At 43.6% G+C, this 24628-nt stretch overlaps 1 long non-coding RNA gene across 1 annotated transcript; it reads left to right on the top strand.

The window, feature by feature from the left end:
* Positions 1–8805: 8805 nt before the first annotated feature.
* LOC140594958 (uncharacterized) lies at positions 8806–22413 on the top strand. Its single transcript, XR_011996243.1, has 3 exons — positions 8806–8963; positions 15334–15391; positions 22286–22413. It is a non-coding gene; the product is annotated as an uncharacterized lncRNA (long non-coding RNA).
* Positions 22414–24628: the final 2215 nt, after the last annotated feature.

Raw genomic sequence — 24628 nt, 5'->3', positions numbered from 1 at the left:
CAAGGGAGCCCTGGGAATGAGGTCACTGGCAAGGCAGTCCTATGGCTACGTGAAAATGTATTACCATGGAAGAAGAGGACAGATGCTGCTGGATAGTTACCTGTCTCTGCAACAAAGATTTGCTATAACTATAGAAAATGAAACTTGGGGGGATCCCTGGGTGGCTCAGCAGTTTAGCATCTGCCTTTGGCCCAGGGCGCGATCCTGGAGTCCCGGGATCGAGTCCCACGTCAGGCTCCCGGCATGGGCCTGCTTCTCCCTCCTCCTGTGTCTCTGCCTCTCTCTCTCTCTATGTCTATCATAAATAAATAAATCTTAAAAAAAAAAAAAGAAAATGAAACTTGGGAAAGGAATGGATTCTGTAACCTCAAAGACGTCATTGAAGGAGGCACCTTTATTTTATACACTATTAAGGGAGGAAAAAAGACTTTCTATCTTTTTATAATTGTAAGATACCATTGACAGTAATGTGCATCCAGAATTCAGAAGTGTAAAAATGTGAAAACGTCTGTCCCCCTCCCACCTTATCATCAGAGCATGAGTGGGTCTCCTTCCCCTTCCTAGAGCTGGCCACCATCTGTGCTGGGCCCCTTCCTCTGAGCTCCTAGGCCTCAGTAACCTTCCCCCACCCCACTCCTGCCTCAGCCCTGGGACTGGTAGCTGCTTCCTCTACTTACGAACACTTGGGTTACTCAGAATCTCCTCTTTTCTCATTTATCCTTCAATTTTCTCTCTATTTTTAAAAAAATATTTTATTTATTTATTCATGAGAGACACAAAGGGAGAGTCAGAGACAAAGGCAGAGGGAGAAGCAGGCTCCATGCAGGGGACCCGATGTGGAACTCAATCCTGGGACCCGGGATCACATCCTGAGCAGAAGGCAGATGCTCAACAGCGGAGCCACCCAGGTGGTCCATCCTTCAAAGTTCTGTGTAAGTAGCAGATTATACTGTGTTTGATACGTGACCTCAGCATATCTCAGTTTAAGAAGCCTATTTTTCCCCAAGTTCCTCTCTATATTCAACACAATCTCAATCAATACATCAATGGACTTTTTTTTTTCTCCAAGCAGATTCTAAAATTTCTATGGAAAGACAAAGGAGCTAGAAGAGCCAGAATTGGTTTTCTGAAAAGAAGAATGAATTGAGAGGACTGTTGTTACGTGATTTTGAGAACCATGGTAAAGGTACAGAAGCCAAGATAATGTGGCAGTGGTGGGATGTGAGCCACAAAGATCAATGAGCAGAATTGAGAGTCCAGAAATACCAGTGCAACTAACTGATTTTTGTCAAGAGTCCAGAGGCAATGTGCTGGAGAGAGGATAATCTTTTCAACAAGTGGTTTTGGAACAATTGGGTGTCCCTATGCCAAAATAAGTAACTAGATATATAAACATAAAAAAAGGACCTTGACCCCTAACTCACACCTTACATAAAAATTAACTTAAAATATCGTATAGACCAAATTGTAAAATGTAAAACTATAACATTTCTAGGGGAAAACAGGAAAAAAAGTCTTTGTAAGCTTAGGTTAGGCAAAGAATACTAATTTTAAAAGCTGATAAACTAGATTTCGTTAAAATTGAAAACATTTACTCTCCAAAAGACACTGTTAAGAGAATGGAAAGACAAGCCACAGACTGAGAGAAAATATTTGCAAATCACATCTCTGACAGAGGATCTAGATCCAAAATATACAAAGAACCCTTGAAAACCAATGCTACAAAAAGAATAATTAAAAAAAAAAAAGAATATCAAGAGGCAGCCTGGGTGGCTCAGCGGTTTAGCACTGCCTTCAGCCCAAGGCGGGATCCTGGAGACCCGGGATCGAGTCCCACGTCGGGCTCCCTGCGTGGAGCCTATTTCTCCCTCTGCCTGTGTCTCTGCCTCTCTCTCTCTCTTTCTGTCTCTCTGTATGTTTCTCATAAATAAATAAATAAATAAATAAATAAATAAATAAATAAAACTTTAAAAAAAATCAGGGATGCCTGGGTGGCTCAGCACCATGACTGGGGCAGTGGACATGTGATCCTGTCAAATTGCAAATGCAACTGTGTAGAATCATACACCACAGAGAATGAATTCGACAGACGTAATTTAAAAAAATTAACCCGGGTATGGGGAGAACCCCAAATGGAGCGCAGAAGACGACACGACACCGGAATGCATCCCAAGAGAATAGCTTAGCCCACGGAAGAGAAGAGCAGAACTGGCCTGGGTTTCTTTGAAAAACAGTGTTGTGCTGAAGTTAGTGAGTTAGCTTCTCATAAGGAAACAGCTAGAGGTTCTGAAACCGTGTGTGTATACACGAGTGTTGAAGGGCCAAGGAGATGCAGTGTAGATAATGAGCTAGATTTCCCTCTGCTAGAGAAAAAAGCTCCAGTTAAAGACAAGGGAAAGGCTAGAATGACCCCGTTTAAGTCGGAGTGGAATTGGAGGAGTCAGAAATAAAATCCTGGGTATTTTTTAAGATTTTTTTTTTTTTTATTCATTCATTTGAGAGAGAGAGTACAAGCAGGGGGAGAGGCAGCCAGAGAGGGAGAAGCAGGCCGCCCCCTGAGCGGGGAGCCTGACGTGGGGCCCCATCCCAGGATGCTGGGATCTTGACGTGAACCGAAGGCAGACGTTTAACAATCTGAGCCACCCCAAGGTGCCCCTAAAATCTTGGTTTTAAAGTGTATATAAAGGGGGGCTGGGTGGTTCAGTGGTTGGGTGTCTCCTTTTGGCTCACGGTGTAATCTCCAGGGTCTGAGATCAAGTCCCGCATAGGGCTCCCTGCATGGAGCCTGCTTCTCCCTCTGCCTGTGTCTCTGCCTCTCTCTTATGTGTCTCTCATGAATAAATAAATAAAATCTTAAAAAAAGTGTACATACAGGAAGCTCTAGAGCCCGTAGAGCTCCTAATGCCAAGGCTGGTAGGTTGAAGAGTATGTAACGCTCAATAGGTGGTAGCTGTGTGTGCGTGTGGACATGCACATGTGTGTTATAGATATGCATCCATACATCAAACCCATTTATATACACACACGCGTGTGACAGGTACATAGACACATGTGTATGTACACAGAGTGGCTGCTCAGTTAAATGATTTTCTGTATTTGTTAGTGTAATTACTGGTCAATAAGCTGACGCCACTGTTCCCCAGTCTCTCTGGGCTGGCTCATTTGTGGCTTCTCAGTAGGGTGACTATGATTTCCTATCTGAGCCGGGACACTTTTGTGTGGGACCAGTGATAAAACTGTTGGCTCCACCAGTCTGAGAGTCATAAACTGTGACTGTCCTGGGCGAATCAGACCTGTGGTCCCTCTTCTAGAAACATCCAGCACTATGAATCTCTGGGCAGAGTCTCTGGCAGGCTTTAGGGATCTACGTATGAATGCTGGGGTGGGGCAGGGGGAGAGCAGAGGGCGGGAGAAGGCGTCCACCTTCCCAGTTATGGAAAGCAGAATATGGGCCTCTCATTTTGAGGTCCTTTGCCTTAGTGTTCCTGGGAGTCACCACCTGAGAGGATTGGGATGTATGTGGACAGACAGGCCTCTGAGGGTGAGCTGTAAATTGACACCAGCGTCCGAGTAGTTGAGGAAACACAGAGTATGAATCCGGGGCCACTGTGATTTATATGCCCGGTGATGTTGTGCAGTATACAGCCTGCCCAACTGTATGTGGTCACCCCGTATGGATACTTGGGAGAAGGAAGGGTTGGAACGCAAAACCAGGATTGTTTCTGGGGTGCTTTGAGCCCTTCTCTGTCCCTTGATGCTCTTAATCAAGTTTAATCTGGCCTAGGTCAGTGGAACTAGGGTGTAAACCTCAGGAGTGGCAATGGGGGGAAGTGGAGTGGCAAGGAGCAGCAACAGCAGAAGGAACCTGCAGAATTTCCAGTTGGAGGCCTCAGGGTTACAGGCTGATAGGATTTTCTCATTCCTTTGCCCCTGCTAATTCAGTTATGCCCCCAGTTCACAGACGGGCCGTCTGCAAGACTGGGATGGCCAGGCAGGCAAGGTCAAATCAGATCTCTGCTAAGAGGCTTCCAGGGGGCAGGGCATTCCCTGAGACATGGGCCGGCCAGGGGGAGAGCAGCTCACCCACTTAGGCTGGGAGGAGGACACACGGCTCAGGGGTCCCTCAGTCGCTCGCTCTCGGGGTAGATGAGGCCGCATCCTCCTGCTAGTTCTGAATGAAGATGGGGCTGGTTGTTCCTTTGTTAGTCTTCTCTCCACTTTCTCTCCTCTGGGAGTCTTTCTGTGTCACTGGCCCCTCTACACCACAGATCACACGGGAGACGCCGTGTCGCATCCCGGTAAGGCCACTGCTTCTGCAGCAGACAGTGCTGCTCTGGGTTCCAGCTTCCCTGCCAACTGCAGTGGTGCTTGGGGCAAATTATTTCCTCCGTCAGGCGTGGGTAACCGTGGCCTCCCAGTGCTGCTGCAGCAGGGACAACGGGACGAGCCTCACTGGGCTGGTGCCTGCTCGTAGTGACGCCACTAATCTCCAGAAAGGGGCAGGGTCATCTTGCTATTTTGGGGTCCCAGGATACATGCAGATTCAGATTCTGATCCAAGCCAGTAGGCGTTCCAGAGTCAGAGGAAGACAGTAGCAGGAAGTAGATCCCTGTCAGAGGTCAGGGTGACCTCAAGAGCCTTAGAAATATTTGGCTAGCTAAGTAGCAAACTCATCTTCTGTCCATGAAATCAGCTCCTCTGAGGACCTGGACAAGTGAGTGCTCATTGTTAGCTTTAGTTGCTTTGGGAAGCAGGACAATTGCTTCTAAAAATATCATTATGGAATTTATGCAAGTTAGATATCAATCTCTTTTCTGTGAGCCCACGCTCCCCAAATCCTCACCCTCCTCCCGCTCGCCCTCCCGAGCTGCTCCAGACAGTACCCTGCTCTGCTTCCTCCCTGGAGGCGAGCTGCGAAGGCCCCGACCTTTTCTCTGTGCTTCAAAGCTGCCCTTCCTCAGAGGGCAGTTGTCGATGAAACAGATGAAACAAAGCCGAGTTCAGAAACAGTCTGTAAAACAGAGGGAACCTAGCACATCTAAGAAAATGGCATTTCTAATCACTGGAGAGAAATGGATTTCTTAATGACGGATGCAGGGAAACCCAGTTAGTCACTTAGATAAAAAGAAATAAAGCTAGATATTGTCCTTACCTTTTTAATTTAATTTTATTTATTTATTCATGAGAGACACACACACACACAGAGAGAGAGAGGCAGAGGGAGAAGCAGGCTCCATGCAGGGAGCCTGACACGGGACTCGATCTTGGGTCCCCAGGATCACACCCTGGGCTGAAGGCGGCCGCTGAGCCACCGGGGTTGCCCTCCTCTTTACTTTTTAACCTATGTTTCAGATGGCACAATTAATCGAAGGTAAACGTTGAAACCATAGAAGTGCGAGTCGAAGGCATGAATGACTTTGAAAATGAACCATGAAGTGGAGAGGTTTTGAACTCTGGGAGAAAAACCTTCCCAGAAATCATAAAATGAAATGTTGATACATTTGACCTCGCAAAAATTTCACTTTTAATTTGACTAGCTTGAAACTTAAACATTTTGTATGGGGAAAAAAAGGCACAAGGCAAATGACAAGGTGAAGGAAAACATTTGCAGCATACATGGTATCTAAAGACGCATTACCTTGGCTCCACACGTTAATGAGGTAGAGCATAGTTCATAGAAAAGAAATAAAAATGGCCGATAAACTTAATGCTGATTTTAAAAGAGCAAATAAACTCAACAGTGAAATACCATGTCAGACATTATCAGGTGGGCAACCTTTAATTTAATTTAATTTTTTTAAAGGTCTTATTTATTTGAAAGAGAATAAGAGCGAGCATGAGCAGAAGGCGGGTCAGAGGCAGTGGAAGAAGCAGACTCCCTGCTGAGCAGGGAGCCCGACACAGGACTTGATCCCAGGACCCTGACATCATGACCTGACTTGAAGTCAGACGCTTAACCCACTGAGCCCCTCAGGTGCCCCAGGTGGGCGACATTTTAAGGCTACATTAAACTTTGCATTGCTGAGGGTGGGGAAATGGGCTCTCAGTAACACAGACAAATGTGTCAACCAGTCATCTTTTTGGAAGATGAATTGACAAATGAATAAAATCTTAAAAAAAAAAAAAAAATACAGGACACCTGGGTGGCTCGGCGGTTTAGCACTTGCCTTCAGCCCAGGGCGTGATCCTGGAGTACTAAGATCGGGTCTTGCATCGGACTCCCTACATGGAGCCTGCTTCTCCCTCTGCCTGTGTCTCTACCTCTCTGTGTCTCTCATGAATAAATGAATAAAATCTTTTTTTAAAAAAAGGAAGACGAATTGACGTAATCAGGATTGTGAATGTGTACATCCTCTCTTCCAGCAATTCTACTCTGGAACTTTATTTTCTAGAACTTTACTTTTTTTTGCCTAAGCTGGCAAAAATATGCATACTATAATCTTCCTTGCAGCATTATTCTGTTATGGTAAATAACCTATATGACTATCTGCAGGGCCTGGTTAGGTACCATAGACATCCTACAATTGGACACTTTGAACCTATTTACCAGAGCAGGGTAGAGCTCCATGTGCTGACTTAGGAGGATTATCAAGATATATTATCAGACAGAAAGAGCAAGGAGTAGAATAATATGTATAGAGAGTGTGATTTTAGCTATGTTAAGGAGAAAGGACTATCAGCTTTTGCATGTGTAGATAATTTCTGGAAAGACTCAGAAGAAAATTAAAGGCGATTGCATATGGGGAGTTGAGATGATTTTAGTTTGTGTCCAGAAGTACACTCCTCCCCTCAAGGAGTGAAACCTAATTTCTCTGTGACAGACTTTGTGACTTGTGTATATAATGAGTAGAATATGGCAAAATTGACATCATGACTTCTGAAGCTGTATCTTAAAAGTCATTGTGGCTTTTTTCTTGCTCTCTCTTTTGGACCATGCACTCCAGGGGGAACCAGATGCCTCTTAAAAATTATTATTTGAACATTTTTTAGAATCCCATTTTAATTTCCATATTGGTAGTTTTGCTATATATCATTGCATTCCCCCAGCCCCGTGGCTCGCTAACAATCACGATATACAGTCTTAACTTTCACAGTATAATTGAATATTGTCCTACTTCACATAAATACAGAACCCTTGCAGCCATATAGGTCCACTTATCACCCCCAGTGGGATATAGATCTGACATATAACATTTCCTTTATACAACATCTGACATGTACAGATGTTATAAATACAAGACAGTATTATGATTTTCATTTCAAATAATCCTATATGTTTGAAAGAAATTAAGATGGAAAAAACAGCCTTTTATATTTACCAGATATTTATACTTTGGATGCCCTTCATTCCTTCCTAAAGATTCATATCTTCATTTTGTCTCATTTCTTTTCAGCCTGAAGAATTTCCTATAGCATTTCTTTAGTGTAGGTCTTCTAGTGACAAATTTTTTTAGTTTTCTCTTATCTGAAAGATCCTTATTTTGCTTTCATACTTGATAAATTTTTTTTTTTCTGGATGTAGAATTCTAGGCTAGGTTTTTCTGCCAACTATCAGCCCTGGAAGATGTTTGACATACTGTTTTCTGGCCTCCATCATTTCTGACAGGAGAAACCATTTATTTGAATCACTGTTGCAAGATGGTCCCTCTATCTCTGGTTTTCAGAAGTTTGATTTAATGTGCCCAAGCATGGTTTTCTTTTATTTAACCTGCTTGAGGCTTGCTGAGATTCTTAGGCATGTAAATTTATTTCTTTTCCCAAGTTTGGGGATTTTGGGGGGTCATTATGTCTTCAATATTTTTTTTCTAATGCATCTCTTTTTTCCTTCTAGGACTCCAATTGTGTATGTGTTAGACCTTTTGATATTCTCCTACGGGTTCTATCATTTTCCTCTGTACGCTTCAGGTTGGATGTTTTGTGTTGATCTCTCTTTCGATTCACTGACTCTTTCCTCTGTTTTCTCCATTCTGTTAAGCCCATCCAATTAATTTCTTAAAATTTTAGATATTGCATTTTCCAGTTATAAAATTTCCATTTGATTCTTTTTTATGGTAGTTTTTATTTATTTACTAACACTATCATTTCATCATTATCTCATTGTGTTCCTTACATCATTTAACATAGGCAAGATTGCTGCTTTAAAATAATTATTTGCTCATTTCAACATCTGCATTGTCTTGAGCTTGGTGTTCATTGAACGCCTTTCTTCCCTGACGTGGGTCACATTTTGTTCATATGTCAAGAGATTTTGGATTGTATTCCAGACAGTGTAATCATTATGTTGTGGAGTCTGGATTTGTTGTATTCCTTCCAAAAGATTTGAACTTTTGCTTTAGCAAATAATTAACTTGATTTGGGCTCAAAGTGCAAACTTTGTTTTTAGGGTGACATCTCAAATCTCAGCTCAGCTGTCTTATCCTTAGCTGGGCTGCCTGAAGTCTGTCCTGTGTACAGGTGATTGGGGCAGAAATCTGAGGAGAATTTACACATGAAAGTTGAGATGTTTTCTCTCTGTCCCTCTCCCTTCCCAGATTCCACCTTACTTTCCAGCAGTTGTGGTCACCCCTGGTTCTGGTTCTTTGGGCCAGAAAGACTGTAGTCTGCATCAGTTTTAGTTGCTCCTCAGGACATTGGCCTGAAAGTCATAAAAACTCCAGGCTGAAAGTCATAAAAACAGGATACTCAACTCATACTGTTCCCTTCTTCCAAGTATCATCTTTCCTTTAGAATCTGTAGCTTTAAAAAAAAAGATTTTATTTATTTATTCATGACAGACAGGGGGGGAGAGAGAGAGAGAGAGAGAGAGAGAGAGAGAAGCTGGCTCCATGCAGGGAGCCCAACATGGGGCTCGATCCCGGGTCTCCAGGATCACACCCCTACCTGAGGGCAGTGCTAAACCGCTGGGCCACAGGGCTGACCGAATCTGTAGCTTTTGTACACTTTCTAAAACCCTCAGCCTCCAGGTAGGTGGTTTTTTGTTGTTGTTGTTTTTCATTTTTTGTTTTGTTTTGTTGTTGTTGTTCTGGAGCTTATAGTTGTTATCTTCAGGAAAGTTGGTACAGTACCAGCTTACTCATCCATACGAAGTGGAACTTGGTCCAGAAACTGGATTCTTCATCCTTGAAATATACTGACTGTCACTTAATAAAATGCTAATCTGTCTTCATCAAATATTCTAGGAAGGGTCATTGCTCTGAGGAGTGTCTGAAACAGTGGGGTTTTAGACACTATGTAAGACTGGTGATATTTTTGAAGAATAATTTTTGTCAATGCTTGTCTACCTGTAGACAAGCTCCCCACCTTTTTTTTCTGAAGAGAAAGTAATGACCATGTATGCAAACAGGAGATACTGACTCATCTTGGGTTAAGCCAGGCTCTGAGGGTGACTCACTATGCCTTCAGAGGCTGGAGGAAATGGCCAAGTGGGTGGACCTTCTGCTCATGCTTGGCTCTGACTTGACTAGATTTAGAACAAATTGATTCTGATTTGGGAAAGGTATGAACTTGATTTTCCAGGTCATTAGGAGGCATCTTCTGTTCCCTTTTATTTACCATCAAGAAGGCATGAGATCCTAGGATGTGATTAGAAATGAGCAAATAAATGCAATTTGTATGAAGTCATTCAGTCACGCAGGGCACTTTTGGGGGTGGAAGGTGAGGGAGGTGCCAGACCACAGAGGCAAGTCAGAGGCCATGGGCACAACTGGGTCCTCTTTAGTCTTCCCTCCTCCTTTCTGTGAGCATTGAGGTGGGGATTAGATGTTGGGGGTCATTAGGAAGGACCTGAGTCTCATGGATTGGCATCAGCCTTTGTCACAGCTTTGGTCCTCTGTGACTTAGAAGCTTTGGGGCTATTGGAAAGGCTCCATAAAGTAATTTCTCTTTTCTCCTCTATCAAACTATGGCCATGGATTAGATGTGCCTGAAGGACCCTTCTGGTGCCCTGAATCTCCAGGAAGGGGCCTCTCTACCTTATCAACTCTAGCCAGAGATCATGGGAATGGGAGCCAAGACTGGAACAATTTGGGGGCAGGAGAGAGTAGACACTAGTGAGTTCCATGCCAGAGGCCAAAGGCATCATCACCTTCCCTGTGAACCTTTCCTCCAGGTCCACCCTAGAGCTGAGGGTGGGAACAGAAAAGACCCAGGGAACCTCTCTCTGCTGTGAGTGCTGCCCTCACCTCCCAGGAGAGCTTAGAAGGGCAATGGAGACCAAATCCTCCCGTGGAATCCGGTCTGAAAAACCACCAACTGTGCTACCTCTCACCAGGCTGAGCCCTGTTTCCGCTTCCAACCTTGGGAAGGAAACCTGCACTTCTCCTCATTGGCTTGTCCCTTCTGGGGGTGGGGGTGGGACTCTAGGTGGCTTAAACAGTGGGAGAAGGGGTGGAGGAAGTGTCAAAGGAGGGGAGAAAACAGAAGGGTCGGTGGAGCGTGTTTAGGGCCAATGTCACCATTTCTGTGTTGCAGATTCTACTCAGCTCAGCGACCCCTTCTCATCATGCCCTCATTCCCTCTCCCATTTGGAAAACATCTCTACTTGCATCTCTAGTTTATTAACCACAAAGTTTGAACTCACTGGCACCCTACATCAAACTTTAAAAAGCAGGAGGAGGATGCTATTCACTCTCTCTTTACCAAGTTTTCCAATTTCCCTACAAGCACTGCCCTTTCCCAGAGGCTTTCCCCAATCAGAGCAGTGGGTTCCAGAGGCTCTGAAGGTCTTTGGTCTCAGCTTGTGTCCCCTACTGTCCTGAGCCCAGGATTTCCTCTGCTCTGGGATGTTAGAGGTTGTGGTGTTTGAGCAGCTTGGCAGAAGGGACCCATCTTTCCACCCCTCAAAATGCAGTGGAAAAGACTGAAGCTCCAAGATCAGAGGGTAATGGGGCTTGTTGAGAGATGGGACCTCCAATGACAACTGTGTAGCTGTTGCTCAGTCAAATATCTCAGCAACTTTAGTTTTTAGTTGGACTTTTTAGCTGTTCCTCCCCAGCCATCATCACGTTGCATGCCTATTGTAGAAATTTCAATTTATACAGAAAATGATAAAGAGAGTGCAGGAGACCATCCATAGATTTACTACCCATTGTTGACATTGGCATATTCCCACCCAGTCCCTTTCCTTTTATTTTATTTTTTTTTCCCTTTCCTTTTACATCCGTTCTTTATCCATGAGATCAAATAGCGTCTACCCACGTCTACCCTGCTTTTACACTTAACCCTATGCCAGTAGAATTTTCTTATGACATGAAAATTCTGTGAGCATTCTCTTAAAAGGCAGCATAACATCCTGTCAAAAGTCTATGCCTCTTTTACTTAACAATGGACCTATTTTTTGGATATGCAAGGTGTTTCCACTTTTAAGTTATTATAAATGAATCTGAAATGAACATGTTAGTTCACAAGCCTTTAGGACAGATTCCAGGAGTGGGAGGACCAGATGGACTGGTTTCCCTTAATCCTAGGCAGGCTGAGCCTTTCCCAGCCCCCAGGCCTTCTGCCCCATTAGGAGCTTCAGGCCTCTTCTTGAGCCAGTTACTATATTCCACCTCATGACTTTCTCAACATCTATGTAAGTTCACATTCCCACCAGGACTGGATGGGCATCCAGGTTATTTGGAAAGGCCACTTGTAAGCTAGAAAAACCTTTATGTTGCTTTGATCATGAAGAAAGTTAGGCACCCCGGTTCCCATCATGGCCAGTCCCCGGAGCCTGTCCCCCTTAGTGACATTATTAACTGTCACTAGAGCATCAGCAATTCCTTGGCAGATGCCGACTCTGTTCTGAGTCTCATATATATAATTTAATCTAATCTTCACAGCAACACTGAGAAATAGTGACATTCCCATTTTATAGATAAAGAAACAGGCTCAGAGAAGATAAGGGATCTATCCAAAGCATACAGGTGAGAGGCAGAGAGAAGTGTAGACCCTGGATGGTCTGGCCCCAATATCATGCTGGTGCCACACACCATGGGATGTCAAGGAAGTGGGGGAGAGCACTGCGGTAAGTGCTAAGCTGGGTTTTCTAAGGGTCTGGGAGTCGGGGGTGAGTAGGAGGTAAGGTTTCTCTGATTTTGATTTTGGTCTCCCTACCTGGTCATCTGCCACTGGGATCTAGGCCAAATGGTGCCTGAGGGGTGTCTGCTCGAGACTGTGTCCCCAGAAGGACAGATCTTATAATTCTTTTTTGTTTTCGAGCTTTAAGATAAAATTGACATATGATGTACCATGTAAGTTTAAAGTGCACAACGTGGAGATTTGATAGATGTATAAATTGTGAAATGATTATCACAATAAGCTTAGTTAGCATATCACCTTATATAGTTACAATTTCTGTTTGGTTGGTTGGTTGTTTTTTGGCGCTGAGAAATTTTCAAATCTACTCTCCTAGCAACTTTCAGCTATACAGTAGAGTATATTGTTAACTATAGTCACCATGCTGCACGTTACATCCTAGAAATTTACTCGTCTTATAACTGCAGGCTTGAACCCTTTGACTACCTTCACTCCACTGGCACCCCCACCACTGGCAACTACCAATTTTCTTTCTGTTTCAGAGTTGGGTTTTCTTAGTTTCCACATATACATGAGATTACATGGTACTTGTCATTCTTTCTCTGACTTGTTTCACTTAGCATAAGGCCCTCAAATTTCACCCATGTTGTCACAAAAGGCAAGAATTCCTTTTTTATGACTGAATAACATTCCACTATATCTATATCTGTATTTCACATTTTCTGTTATATATAAATTGCATTTTCTTTATCCAGTCATCGGTTGATGGACACTTTGGTTGTTGCTATGTGTTGGACTATTGGGAATATATTTATTTTATTTATCTATGTATTTTAGAAAGTTCTCAAGAAAGAGAGGAGGAGGGATCCCTGGGTGGCGCAGCGGTTTGGCGCCTGCCTTTGGCCCAGGGCGCGATCCTGGAGACCCGGGATCGAATCCCACGTCGAGCTCCCGGGGCATGGAGCCTGCTTCTCCCTCTGCCTATGTCTCTCTCTCTCTCTCTCTCTCTCTCTCTCTCTCTCTGTGACTATCATAAATAAATAAAATTTAAAAAAAAAGTAATAAAAAGAAAGAGAGGAGGATAGGGAGAGGGACAGAGGGAGAGGATCTTAAGCAAACTCTGTGCTGAGCGCAGAGCCCAACATGGGGCTCAATCCCATGTCCCTGAGATCATGACTTGAGCCAAAATCAAGAATCAGCTGCTTGACTGACTGAGCCACCCTGGCACTCCTGGGCTATTGGGAAAAATGCTGTCATGAACATGGGGGCAGGTGTCTCTTTAAAGCAGAAATTTTCTTTCCTTCGGATATATACCCAGAAGTGGGATTGCTGGATCATGTGGTAGTCCTATTTTTAATTTCTTGAGAAAACTCCATACTGTTTTTAATAGTGTCTGTTCCAATCTACATTCCCCCAATGGTGCACAGGGATTCCCTTTTCTCTGCATCCTCGCCAAGACTGGATATTTCTTGTCTTTTGAGCAACAGCCATTCTAACAGGTGTGAAGGGGTATCTCATGGTGGTTTTGATTTGACAAGTCTTGTCATAATTTTAATGGAAGTGGGTGGAGACTTTCCCAAACTGCTGCTTCTGTTCCAATTCCAAGTTCCAGGCTGCAGGGGACCAGGCACTGCATTTCCCTGAGTAGAGGCAGTGCAGCTGCTGTACTGCCTTGGAAAAAAAAAACAAACCCCAAAACCCTACTCTTAATTTAATATCCTTCTACACATAACCTCCTGCAAACACAAAGTTAATAGCTGAAAATATACGATTATTTATATGCTCATCTTTGTGCAGTTTCTCCTTTTTAGTTTACTCCTCATTTAGTTCTTCAGGTTATCAAATACCAGACACAGGTGTGCAGGTACAGATACTTGTACATATATGTGCATATGAGCACAAATATTTAAATGTACAGCAATATTTGGTGATTCATTTATTAAAATGAATCAAGTTGTGACCTCCTGATTCTACTTGCTTTTTTATCCAGCCATGCTTCCTTAGGACCCCTTTAAGCCACCTGTTTTATTTCTAATTTATTCTGTTAAATAGTGGCATAATATTCATGGTGAGGTTGTACCCAAATTTATTCAGCTGTTCCCCTATTCATGGTGATTCCATTTGTTTCCATTTTTTTTTCTCCTCACTATAAGTTCTGCAGCCACAAATACTCTCACACATATGTACTAGTGATTTTATTTTTATAGGATGGATTCCCAGCATAGGCATTGCTAGGTCAAAAGTCATAAGTGTTCGGAATTTTAGTGATAGCATGAGATGGCTGTCTAAAATGATTGTGATATTTTATATTTCCACCAGCAACGTGGTTTCCAACCATGCCACCAACAGGAGTTACGGCTTTTCGTTTTTTTTGTTTGTTTGTTTGTTTGTTTTTTTGCCCATCAGAAGGGCATAAAGTGATGTTTTATTGCTGTGTAACATTTATTTCCATGCCTGCCAGTGAATTTGAGCATCTTACCATGTTTATAGATATCTGAATTTGCAACTCTGGACTTTTTTCTAGTTTGATTTGTCCACATTTCTTTGCAACAATTGTCTTTTTCTTACTGCACTTGTATGTTCTATTTGTTTGTTTTAAGTATTAACATTATACCACCTGCATTATAAATATTTTCCCTTGGGCTATGGCTCTACTTTTGTTTGTTTGGGGGATATTTTTGCTGTTCAAAGGACTTTTGTTTTCTTTGTCATTTTTCATGGCCAAGTATATCTACTCTTCTTTTATAGCTTTTATGTTCTTAATCTTGATTAAGAAGGTGCTTTCTAAAGATTTTTAAAAAATATTTTATTAATTTATTCATGAGACACACACACACACAGAGAGAGAGAGAGAGAGAGAGAGAGAGAGAGAGACGCAGATGGAGAAAGAAGGGGTTTTCTGATCTTATCTCATATACATTGTGTTTTAGTTTGCTGGGGCTACCATAATAAAATACCATAGACAGGGGAGTTTGAATGACAGAAAGTTATTTCTCACAGTTCTAGGGGCCAAGAAGTCCAAGATCAAAGAGCCAGATAATTTGGTTTCTGGGTAGGGCTCTCTTCTTGGCTTGCAAATTTTATTATCCAATTAATTTTTAATTACTCAATTAAAAATAACTGTATTCAAAATGTAATTGCATGAATTTTATATATTGACTTCTGGAGAAATGGCATTTTTATGAAATCAACTGTTAATTTGTCTGATAGTTCTGTTCGTAAGTCTTCTGCCTTTCTTGTTAAATTTACTTTTCAAAAGGCTGCTAATCATGAGATCCTCTGATATACTACTGCTGTGATCTCTTGTCTTCACAGATGCCTGCCAGCACTTGTCCCCATTCCTGCACCATTGAACCACTCCTTCTAGGATGAGGTAGGATCAATTCCTCTTTCCCTTGACCCTGGGCTGGTCTTATGACTTGCTTTTACCCACAGAATGTGGTGGAAGTGACACATCATGGCTTCCAACCCTAGACTTTAAGACACCTTTCAGCTTCTGCTTTTGCTTTCTTGGAAGCCAGCTGCCATTTAAAGGGGCTTGCGCTAGGGCTCTTGGCAGGACTTAGTCGGTTGAGGGTCTGACTCCTGGTTTGGCTCAGGTCATGATCTCATGAGTCCGCATTGAGCTCTATGTTCAGTGAGGGAGTCTGCTTGGGATTCTCTCTCTCTCTGCCCTTCTCTCTGTTTGTGCTTAGTCTTTCTTCGTCTCTTGAATAAATAAATAAATCATTAAAAAATAATAATAAACTGGCTTGAATTAGACCACAGAATGGACAGAAGCCATGTAGACAGAGGGAGGCCTCATCAGTCCCCAGCCTCTCAGGCCATTCCAGTTGAGGTGCCAGACATGTGAATGAATCCACTGTTGCTGTTGCAGCCCCAGTTAGGTTTCCAGCTGAGTGCAGCCCCACAGACAACTCCAGTCAACACCACAAAGAGAAGAAATTCCCAGCTGAGCCCAGCTGGAAGCATATGAAACAATAAATCTTTGTTTTGAGCTACTAATTTTGGGGTAGCTTGTTAAGTAGCAATAAAGAGCCGAAACACATACAAAAGACTATAAAAGTATATGATTGTTACACACACACACACATACACACACACACATACAACACTGGGATACCACCACCTACTTTAGGGATAAAAATTGCAAGTTACTTAGAAGCTCCTTGCTTACATACTCCTCCCCCCCCGTCAGAGGTAACTACCATATTGAATCCCCTATTAATCATTCCCTCACTTTTTAATAAATAAATATTTATTTATTTGAGGGGGGAGGGGCAGAGAGAGAGGCAGAGAGAATCTCAAGCAGACTCCCCACTGACTGTAGAGCCTGACACAGGGCTCAGTCCCCTCCCCCGACCCTGATATCATGACCTGAGCCAAAATCAATAGTCAGGCATCCCCATTCCTTCACTTTTAATTTTACCATCTTATGTATGTATCCTAAAACAGCATTTCAGTTTTGATGTTTGCATAAAAGGCATCGTGCCATATGTACATTTGATCACTCTCTTTGCTTAATATTTTGCTTCTAACATTTATCCTTGTTGATGAATTAGCAGTAGTTCGTTCATTTTCCATGCTGTACTGCCCTCTGTTCTCGATAACATTTGGGTTGTTCTAGTATTCTGCTCCTATGCTATGAATATTTATTTTAAATGATATTTCAAAAATATTTTTAATTTGTCTGAATTTTTTATCAAGGTAAAAAAATTGACAAATTTGATCATTTTTAAAACATGCACACAGTTTTTAAGGGTAACGAGGCTTTTTACAAGAATGTAGCATCCTTTCCTGTCCAGCCCACCTCATCTCTTTTCCTCTTCCTCAGAGCCATCCACTGTACTGATTATTTCATTCTTTTTGTCCACTTCTCTACATAATATGCTTGTACTGCTACTTGGTTTTTTGAGGATCTAGTTCTTTTTCCTACAAACCTTGTCACCTCAATGCATATACCATCTTCCCATGCCCTCATCATGCCATATAATTATGTTATAATCATTTCTAGATGCATATTATGATGATATAAGCACTTTTGCAGCTGTTTCCTCTACATTCTGAAATGTCACCGTTAGGATAGTTATTCCTTTTTCTTGGAGGAAGACTCTGGAAGGAGGAGGGCAGAGGGGCATGAAGATGCCCCCTCCCCCACTTCTACGTAATTGTATGATTTGGATTTTTTGCAACTGAAATGCAAGACTTCACATTTAACTTTCTTTTGTTCGGCCCATCATTCCATCTGTGAAAGAACTTTCAGTACTGGGTGGTCTTTTATCTTTATAATCCCCCAAGCCTAGCACCCTCAAGCCTACCGGTGGCCAACAAGCACTGGTACAAATGAATGACTTGGTAGATGTTAGGTACTGAGCAGGGCATCCAGATGGTCTATTGCCCACTCTGCTGGTCGGTCTTCCTTCCACAAGGTTCCTGGAAGACATGTAGTCATGTGAAATTCTTGCAAATGAGAATCAGCACCCCTGAGCACTACTTGAGCCTATGTCCAACACCAGCTACGCTTTCTCCCCAAGTGTGGTGTTCTAGTGAAGAGGGACTGGATTATGGATCTCAAGCAAAACACCATTCTATGATTCTATAGGCAATCAAATGAAATGAAAAGATCTATAGGCTCTGGAATTATTCTGTTAGCCAGAGTCAGGGCTGCCCTCCCAGGCAAGCCTTTTTGGTAATTCTTTGGTTGTAATGAATGGGAATTTTGAGAACACAAGAGTCTGAGGTTGGTCAAGGAGTTTCACTTACCTTTACTCCCTGGGAGTGAAAACCCTGAGATTGTTGCCTGGTCCCTTCCCACCTCCATGGGGGTGCCAGCAATCAGGATGCTCTCAGGTGTAAAAAGAGCTCATACTCCACAGGGAGGTAAAGGGTGATGGCTTGGCCAGGCCCTGACCTGAGGCCAGCATTGTCCCTTGACTAAGTATTCCAGGGGCAGGGCTAAGAATGTTTTGAATTCTTTTATTATGTCCCTAGGGCAAGAATTAAGGGCTCAGGATGACATCTGAACACAACCTTCCTTTACTTTTATTTGGAACACTGATAGACAAGTTTTCTATCAATTTATTTGTAGAAATGAAGCCAGCATGGCTTCTAAACAAAAGGGACATTGAGTGGTAGGTCTGCAGGTGCTTCGCGTTCTCCTCTTTCCCTGCACATATGCAACCGATTTCTTGGAAGGGACACAATGGCCTTGGTGGATCTCACTTAAGAACAATAGACAATGACAACCATTAATCCAAATTTGCTTCCCTGGAAAAGGAGAAGAGCTTTGCATGGAAGTGTCAGGGGGACTCAGGCTCTATGTTGGTTTTTTTTCTGGAGGATTTTTCAAAACCCATAAGGAAACATATGACGCCTTTTGGAAATTGTGCCATTTCTTATAATTTATCAATATTTATTGTTGGTGGATCTAATGACAATTCTTTTTAAATAATTGAGTACAAAATGTTTGAGCCTGGATGGAATCGCAGGTGGAGTGGGTAGGAGCTTTTTGGCTCTCTTTTATTATGAGGATGGCTGTGGGCTGTTTGTCGGGGGGCGGATAGCAGTCTGCATACCTGGCCACAGGCCCGGGCTCATGACTTGGGCTTGGCTAACTGTGGAACCGATGGTCTGGGCCACAGTGACTGGTTTCAGCTATGAGCCCAGACGGGACGGCCAGGATCCGGATCTGGTCTACAGACACTGGGAGGGAGAAATCCTCTCCTGAGGTCACTGGTTTGGGGAAGGCAGGACTGGTTGATGGCTATCTCCTCTGCTGCATGCAGATGTCTCTGCAGAGGGAAGTGAAGAGACAAGCAGAGATGACAAAGATCAAGAGCGAGGAAAATGTGGGAAAGGACAAAGCAGTGAGTGGAGCAGCGAGGCCTGCAAGTTCTGGCTGCCCCGAGGCCTGCTGCCAGCCTTTCAGGCCCGAGACCTTGCCCCATAATACTTCCCACCCTGGGAGTGGCACCTGAGTAGCACCAGTCACACTCGTCTCCCCAACCCCCTCTGTCCTCTTTATCAGCTCATGGCAATCCAGTGACTCGCATTTGAGAATCCTCTCGAACAGACTGTGTTAGGCTTGAATTCTTTCTATGTGTCTACTTAGCCTTTTCCAACTCGAGGATAATCTTCTCTGGTGGAGAGGATGCGTGAGAAGAGGTGTTGATGTTTCTTTCTGTTCTTGCTTAACATTATACCCCCTTCTCCAGGCACCAGTTAGCATGTTCCTTTTCTGCCTCTTCTAAGCATAACTTGACTCAACCATTTGGAATCCTTGGTTGTTTTCCTAAATCTTGTTCATTCCAGACTCTGAATATTTTTATGCTGAGAATTTCAGCCTACACTTTTAAAGCCTTTCCTTCCATTTTTCTGGATAAACTAACACTAACTTTGAAACATACCTATGTAAGGTCTTATGTATTGTTACATATAGAATCACAAAAGTAATAAGTGTTGATTATAAAGAAAGTGAAAATCTAGAAGTGTCCCAAGAGAAAAATTATAAAATAATGTAAAATAATAAAATAATATCATCCCTGCATCCAAAGAAAAATATTAATACTTTCGTGTGTGGTCTTCCAGTGTGTTTTATGCATATCTGTATACCCATGGTATCTTAAAATCCAGCTTCAATAGAAGGAGAGAAATCACCATACCCCAAGGATTTTGTCACTTTCATGGTTTTGAGTAATTCTTTTTTGCTTGGATGTAAGTACTGAGAAGCCATACCACTTCCTCTCGTCACTGCTTCTCTTTTCTAGCTTAAAATTGTCAGGGAGGAGAGGGGATGCCTTATTTATCAGGTACTGTGATTTTGGCAGAACATGACCTCTGTGCAGACTCATCCCAGCCCTGCATCACCCAGTTTGCTGCATATGGGTTTATGATATCTGTTAGAGGAGGAAATGCCAGGCCTTCCATCTAGCTGTGGATGCTTCTAGCATGAGGGCACTTCTGTCTACTTCTGTTCACTGCAGTGCCAGGCATCTGCATGGGAGCAGATTTCCATTGGTTGCCTTCCTCCTTCTCTGCTCTTTGGTGCCACTTCTCATCTTCTTGCTTAGAGGCGTATGGCCACAGCTTTTGGTGTGGAACACGTCTGGATATCAATGCTGTTTTTGGCACTGCCTTGGTTATGAGACCCTGACCATGCTACTTGGTGAGTCTTTGGATGTGATATTGCTCATCTGAGGAACAAGGATAAGTTGATCTGAAAAAGGCAGAGCTGGGCTTCTTGGAAGGAGGTGATAGCACTCAGTTATCTCAGGAATCCCAAGGAGGAGTCCCCCCACACCCCAGCATGAGCACTCGGCAAAATTCCACTCTCAGAGCTTGAAATGAATTTTTCGGAGGCTAAACCTTTGCTCTTTTTCTTCTAGAACCAGAGATAAAAAGCGACTATCTACAGTCCCTTGGAGGGGTCAGTGACTGATAGCAAATATTGTGGAAGGGCGGGGGGAGAGAGAGAGAGAAAATGAGCTCAAGCAGTGGGGTCTGAGAAAAGGAGGGAGCTAGAGCCCAGGCCAGAGCGAGGATAGAAAAGATAGCAGTAGGATGGAGGCCACAGACCGTGTCCTTTGTGGTCTCTTTGGGCATGTTGTTTGTTGAGCCAGGTGCCCTGCTGCCTGGTCTAGCCCCTGCCTACATTTGTTGCCCTGAGCAGTTCCACTGGGGCTCTTTGCATAAATAAGATGGATGGTGTTGAAGTCTGGGAAACAATTAGGCTTCAAGGAGATGTCTCCCATCAGGATATATATAAAAAGATATGTAATGGATCTGAGCTCACAGGGCACCTATCAGTTACTTGAGAGAGTCTTCCAGAAGAGGGCAAAACTCCCCCGGAGCCTGAGGGTCCATCCAGGGAACATGCAAGCTTGCAGGTGGGACAGCTGGGAGGTCGGAGGGTTGATGAATACACGTGGACGCCCAGTTTTCCAGCACCTGCAGCTGCCTGCTGTGGGGTGGGGAGGGCTGGCATCTCCCCCACACCTGAGACCCTGCAAGATGACACCAGGCAGCTGGTAGGATGAGTGCTGAGAGCAGGCTGGATGTAAGAATGTAAGTAAGTTGAGGAGGATGAGTAAGCGAGTGAGAGGCAACCTGTTCTGAATGCTTAGGATAAGGAAAAAGGTGAGGCAGGAAAAAAAAAGTATCAATCGAGCTGAGTTGTTTATTCTGAGCAGAGGACTTCTGAGCCAAAGAGCCAGGGTGGAATTCAAGGATGGCAGCAAGCACTCATTTGTCCAACAACTAATGACTCATCTGGCAGCTACTGATGTGTGCTGGAGACACAGAGAAGAGGACGGGCTCTGTTTTCAAGTCACTTTGGGCTCATTCTGTCTCTGTGCACTGGCTCACACCATCCACTTGCCTGGCCCTCTCTAGCCTTCTCTCCATTCGTTCCAGGGGTTCTCAGCTTCAGCACTGTTGGCATTTGGGGATGTATATTTCTTTGTTGTGCTGACTGCTCTGTGTATCGTAGAGCTTTTAGCAGCATCTCTGGCCCCACTAACTAGATGCCGCCACTCCTTCTGAACTATGACATCTAAAAATGTGTCCAGACACTGCCAGATATCCATTGGGAAGGTATGAGAACCACTGATCCATTTTGACTTTATCTGTATTTCATAAACTTTCTCAGGTTCTCCTCCATGGAGCTTGCTTTTACTCCTTATGCTTATTTGGATTTTCCCTTTCTTTGGGCTCCCATATCAGATCCTGCTGCAGCAAGGCCATTCAACATGTGACCATCTCCTCCCCAACCCCTCTGATATCTGTAGGGGGACAATCCTGAAGATGGTCCTGGAGCTGCAGATTTCACTCAGGCACCATGGCAAGCCCATTGCCTCCCCAAGAATGAGCTGCTTCCATTCGGCCAGGGAGACCCAGCTTCCTCAACTCACAAATCGAATGCAGGGCTAGGTCAGAAATTTTCACCATCCCTCATAAAAGACACAGAGGGGCCCATCAGGTAGGTTTCTAGGTACCAATTCTCTTTAAAAGAAGCAGAGCGTATGCTTTATACATTGAGTGTTTTGTTGAGTGGGTACCATGGAGAAAAAAAAATGTCAAAAACTATTAGATTATCTTAAAGGCTTTTCTAATATTCGACTATGAGGTATCATTTATATTAATTATGTCCCTCAGTTAGGTATGAGGGCCTGCAAACCTGCTACCTTGGTGGTTTCCACAGAGCCAACTAGCTCAGTGCTGGGCTCACAGAAAGTTCAATAAACATTTGTTGTTTTTTCTTTTCGCTCAGGTCCTCCTCCTGAGAGAAAGATGTCACTCTGAGAGAGAGAGATGATGACACTCTGATGTGCAGCCCTGGCATTTGAAATCTCCTGATCTCAGTTAAGAGGGTTTCATTTGCAAATGAAGGAAAACCTAACCACAATATTTTGAACAAGTAGTGGCTTCTTTCTCTCCCCTAAGAAAGCACTAGGGAGGGCACTTGATGGGATGAGCACTGGGTGTAATTCTATATATTGGCAAATTGAACACCAATAAAAAATAAATTTATTAAAAAAAAAAAAGAAAGCAATTTAGGGCTGGCTTCTTGAAGGTTCTCTGGGCCCCTCCCTGAGTGTAGGCTCCAGCACCTACAGCCTCAGAAGGAAGGTGGGCAGCTGGAGGCCCACACTCTTTTCCCTGGGGCGGTGTGGCCTCCTTTCCCTGTGCTCGTCCACTGCCCAGACACTGGCAGTGGCTCTGGGAGAGCAGGGCTGATGCTCGCAGCTCCTGGAGTGGGGTGGATCTCTCTGTGGCTGAGGCTTCCCATTCCTCTGGGCAGCGCTGGCAGTGGGAATTGACGGCTCCCCAACAAGGAAGCAATTAAGTAGGTCGGACAATGCTGCCTGTTTTTGAAATCCCATGGGTTTAAGTAGGATTAGAAGTACCAAGTGAGAATTAACCCTCTAAATTCTTGTGTTCTTCATGTTGACTGGAGCAAGGGAAGGAAACCAATAAAAAGAATCCTTTTTCAATTCCGTTCTTACCCCTCTAGTGACTCCTACAACTGTTCCCTCAAACTACCCCATACCCCCACTTCCTGATTCATTTTTCCACTCATGTCCCTCCATTGCTCGAAAGTTCTCATCTTCATCTCTAGCCAGAACCCGCAGCAGATTTCTGCTTGTAGTAGTGGCAGGCCAGCTAATCTGGGCCAACTTTCCTTCTGAAAACAACTAAAACAATCTGAAGAAAAGATTCAAAAAAAAATTTTTTCCCCCTAAAACATCAAGAAGCAAATAGGATAAGGAGGGATCAACAAACCAAAATGCAGAAGACAGTAAATCCAGAGAGGTGAATTTGCCATTTAGGGTTATGTTTGCCCAGGGGGCACTGGCTAAACAGGCTTCATGCAATTTTTGCATGCCACCAAGTCTCCTCGGCCACCCCTGACTCCTCTGTCCACCAAACTCCCAGGGCCTTAATAGACCAATGCACTTAAGATTGGATTTATTATACACTCTTTGTGCTGTGGTTTATTTGGAAGATACATTTTAATTTTCTTAGAATATAGGTTTCTGAAGGACAAGGATCATGTCTTCGATTGCATCTCTCACAGTGCCTTGCACAGGGGAGACATGAAACAAATCATTTTCACAGAAACAGGTAACTGTGAAAAGCCATGTAATGTCTGTGACTCATTTTCTCAGCTGTTAAAATGATTAAAACAATATGTGGTCTAACCCAATTCACGAGATTGCTGAGAGGCTCAAATGGGCTAATACATACAAATGAATTTGGATCATGTAATATGCTATGGAGAGTTATGAACGATCATCAGCATTGATGATCAAGCAGCCATTGGGTATTTATAATAGGACGGAACTCTCAGTGATTAGAGGTTAATAAGAATCAAAAGTCATTGAACCTTTAGGTCACTGGCACCAGAATTCAAGTCCTCCATTTACTCACTTCTGCAGTGAGGTTTACTGAGGCTGTCTTCTATGACTGCCATTCGTCAGGCTCTGCATATGCAGAAATAAAACAAGTTTCTGCCCACACTTCGCTCAGGCTGTCGAGGGACCAGATGAAGTTGGCAAGTGATATCACAGAGATATTAATAAAGTGTGAAAAAGAGCACCAAGGGGAAGACATCTGACATGAGGAAAGAGGTATTAGGAGGCCTTCCTGGAAGAGGTGACCACTAAAACAACTGCTGGGGGACAAATAGGAGACAGTCAATGTAAGAAAAACCTATTGTAAGAAGAGGGAAGAGTCCATGTAAAAGTACAGAGTTTCAAAGAGCAAATCTTCATAAGGAAAGTTTCAGCCGTTTCATGCAGAGGAGGAGGCCTGTTGACTTCAGAGCTGGGCGGTTCCATGAGGACCACATTAGGGAGGGCCTGGTGTGGCCTCAGGCACAGCTCTAAGTGTGTGCTCTCTTCCGAGATCAGGTCATCGGCAGTTTGAAACTCCAGCCTGAATCAGAATCTCTTGGAGAGGTTGTTCAAATGCACGCTGCTGGGCTGGCCCCTGAGCTGATTATTTAGTAGGTCAGGGGAGGGGGCGGGTATCTGCATTTCTGAGGAGTTCCTGGTTGATGCTCTACTGCTGGTCTGGGGATGGCTTGGAGAGCCACTACTCTAGCCCAACC

Source organism: Vulpes vulpes, chromosome 13 (assembly GCF_048418805.1).
Source record: "Vulpes vulpes isolate BD-2025 chromosome 13, VulVul3, whole genome shotgun sequence".
Taxonomy (NCBI): Eukaryota; Metazoa; Chordata; class Mammalia; order Carnivora; family Canidae; genus Vulpes; species Vulpes vulpes.
Note: the sequence above shows the minus strand (reverse complement) of the source record. Positions and strands in the feature narration are given on the sequence as shown.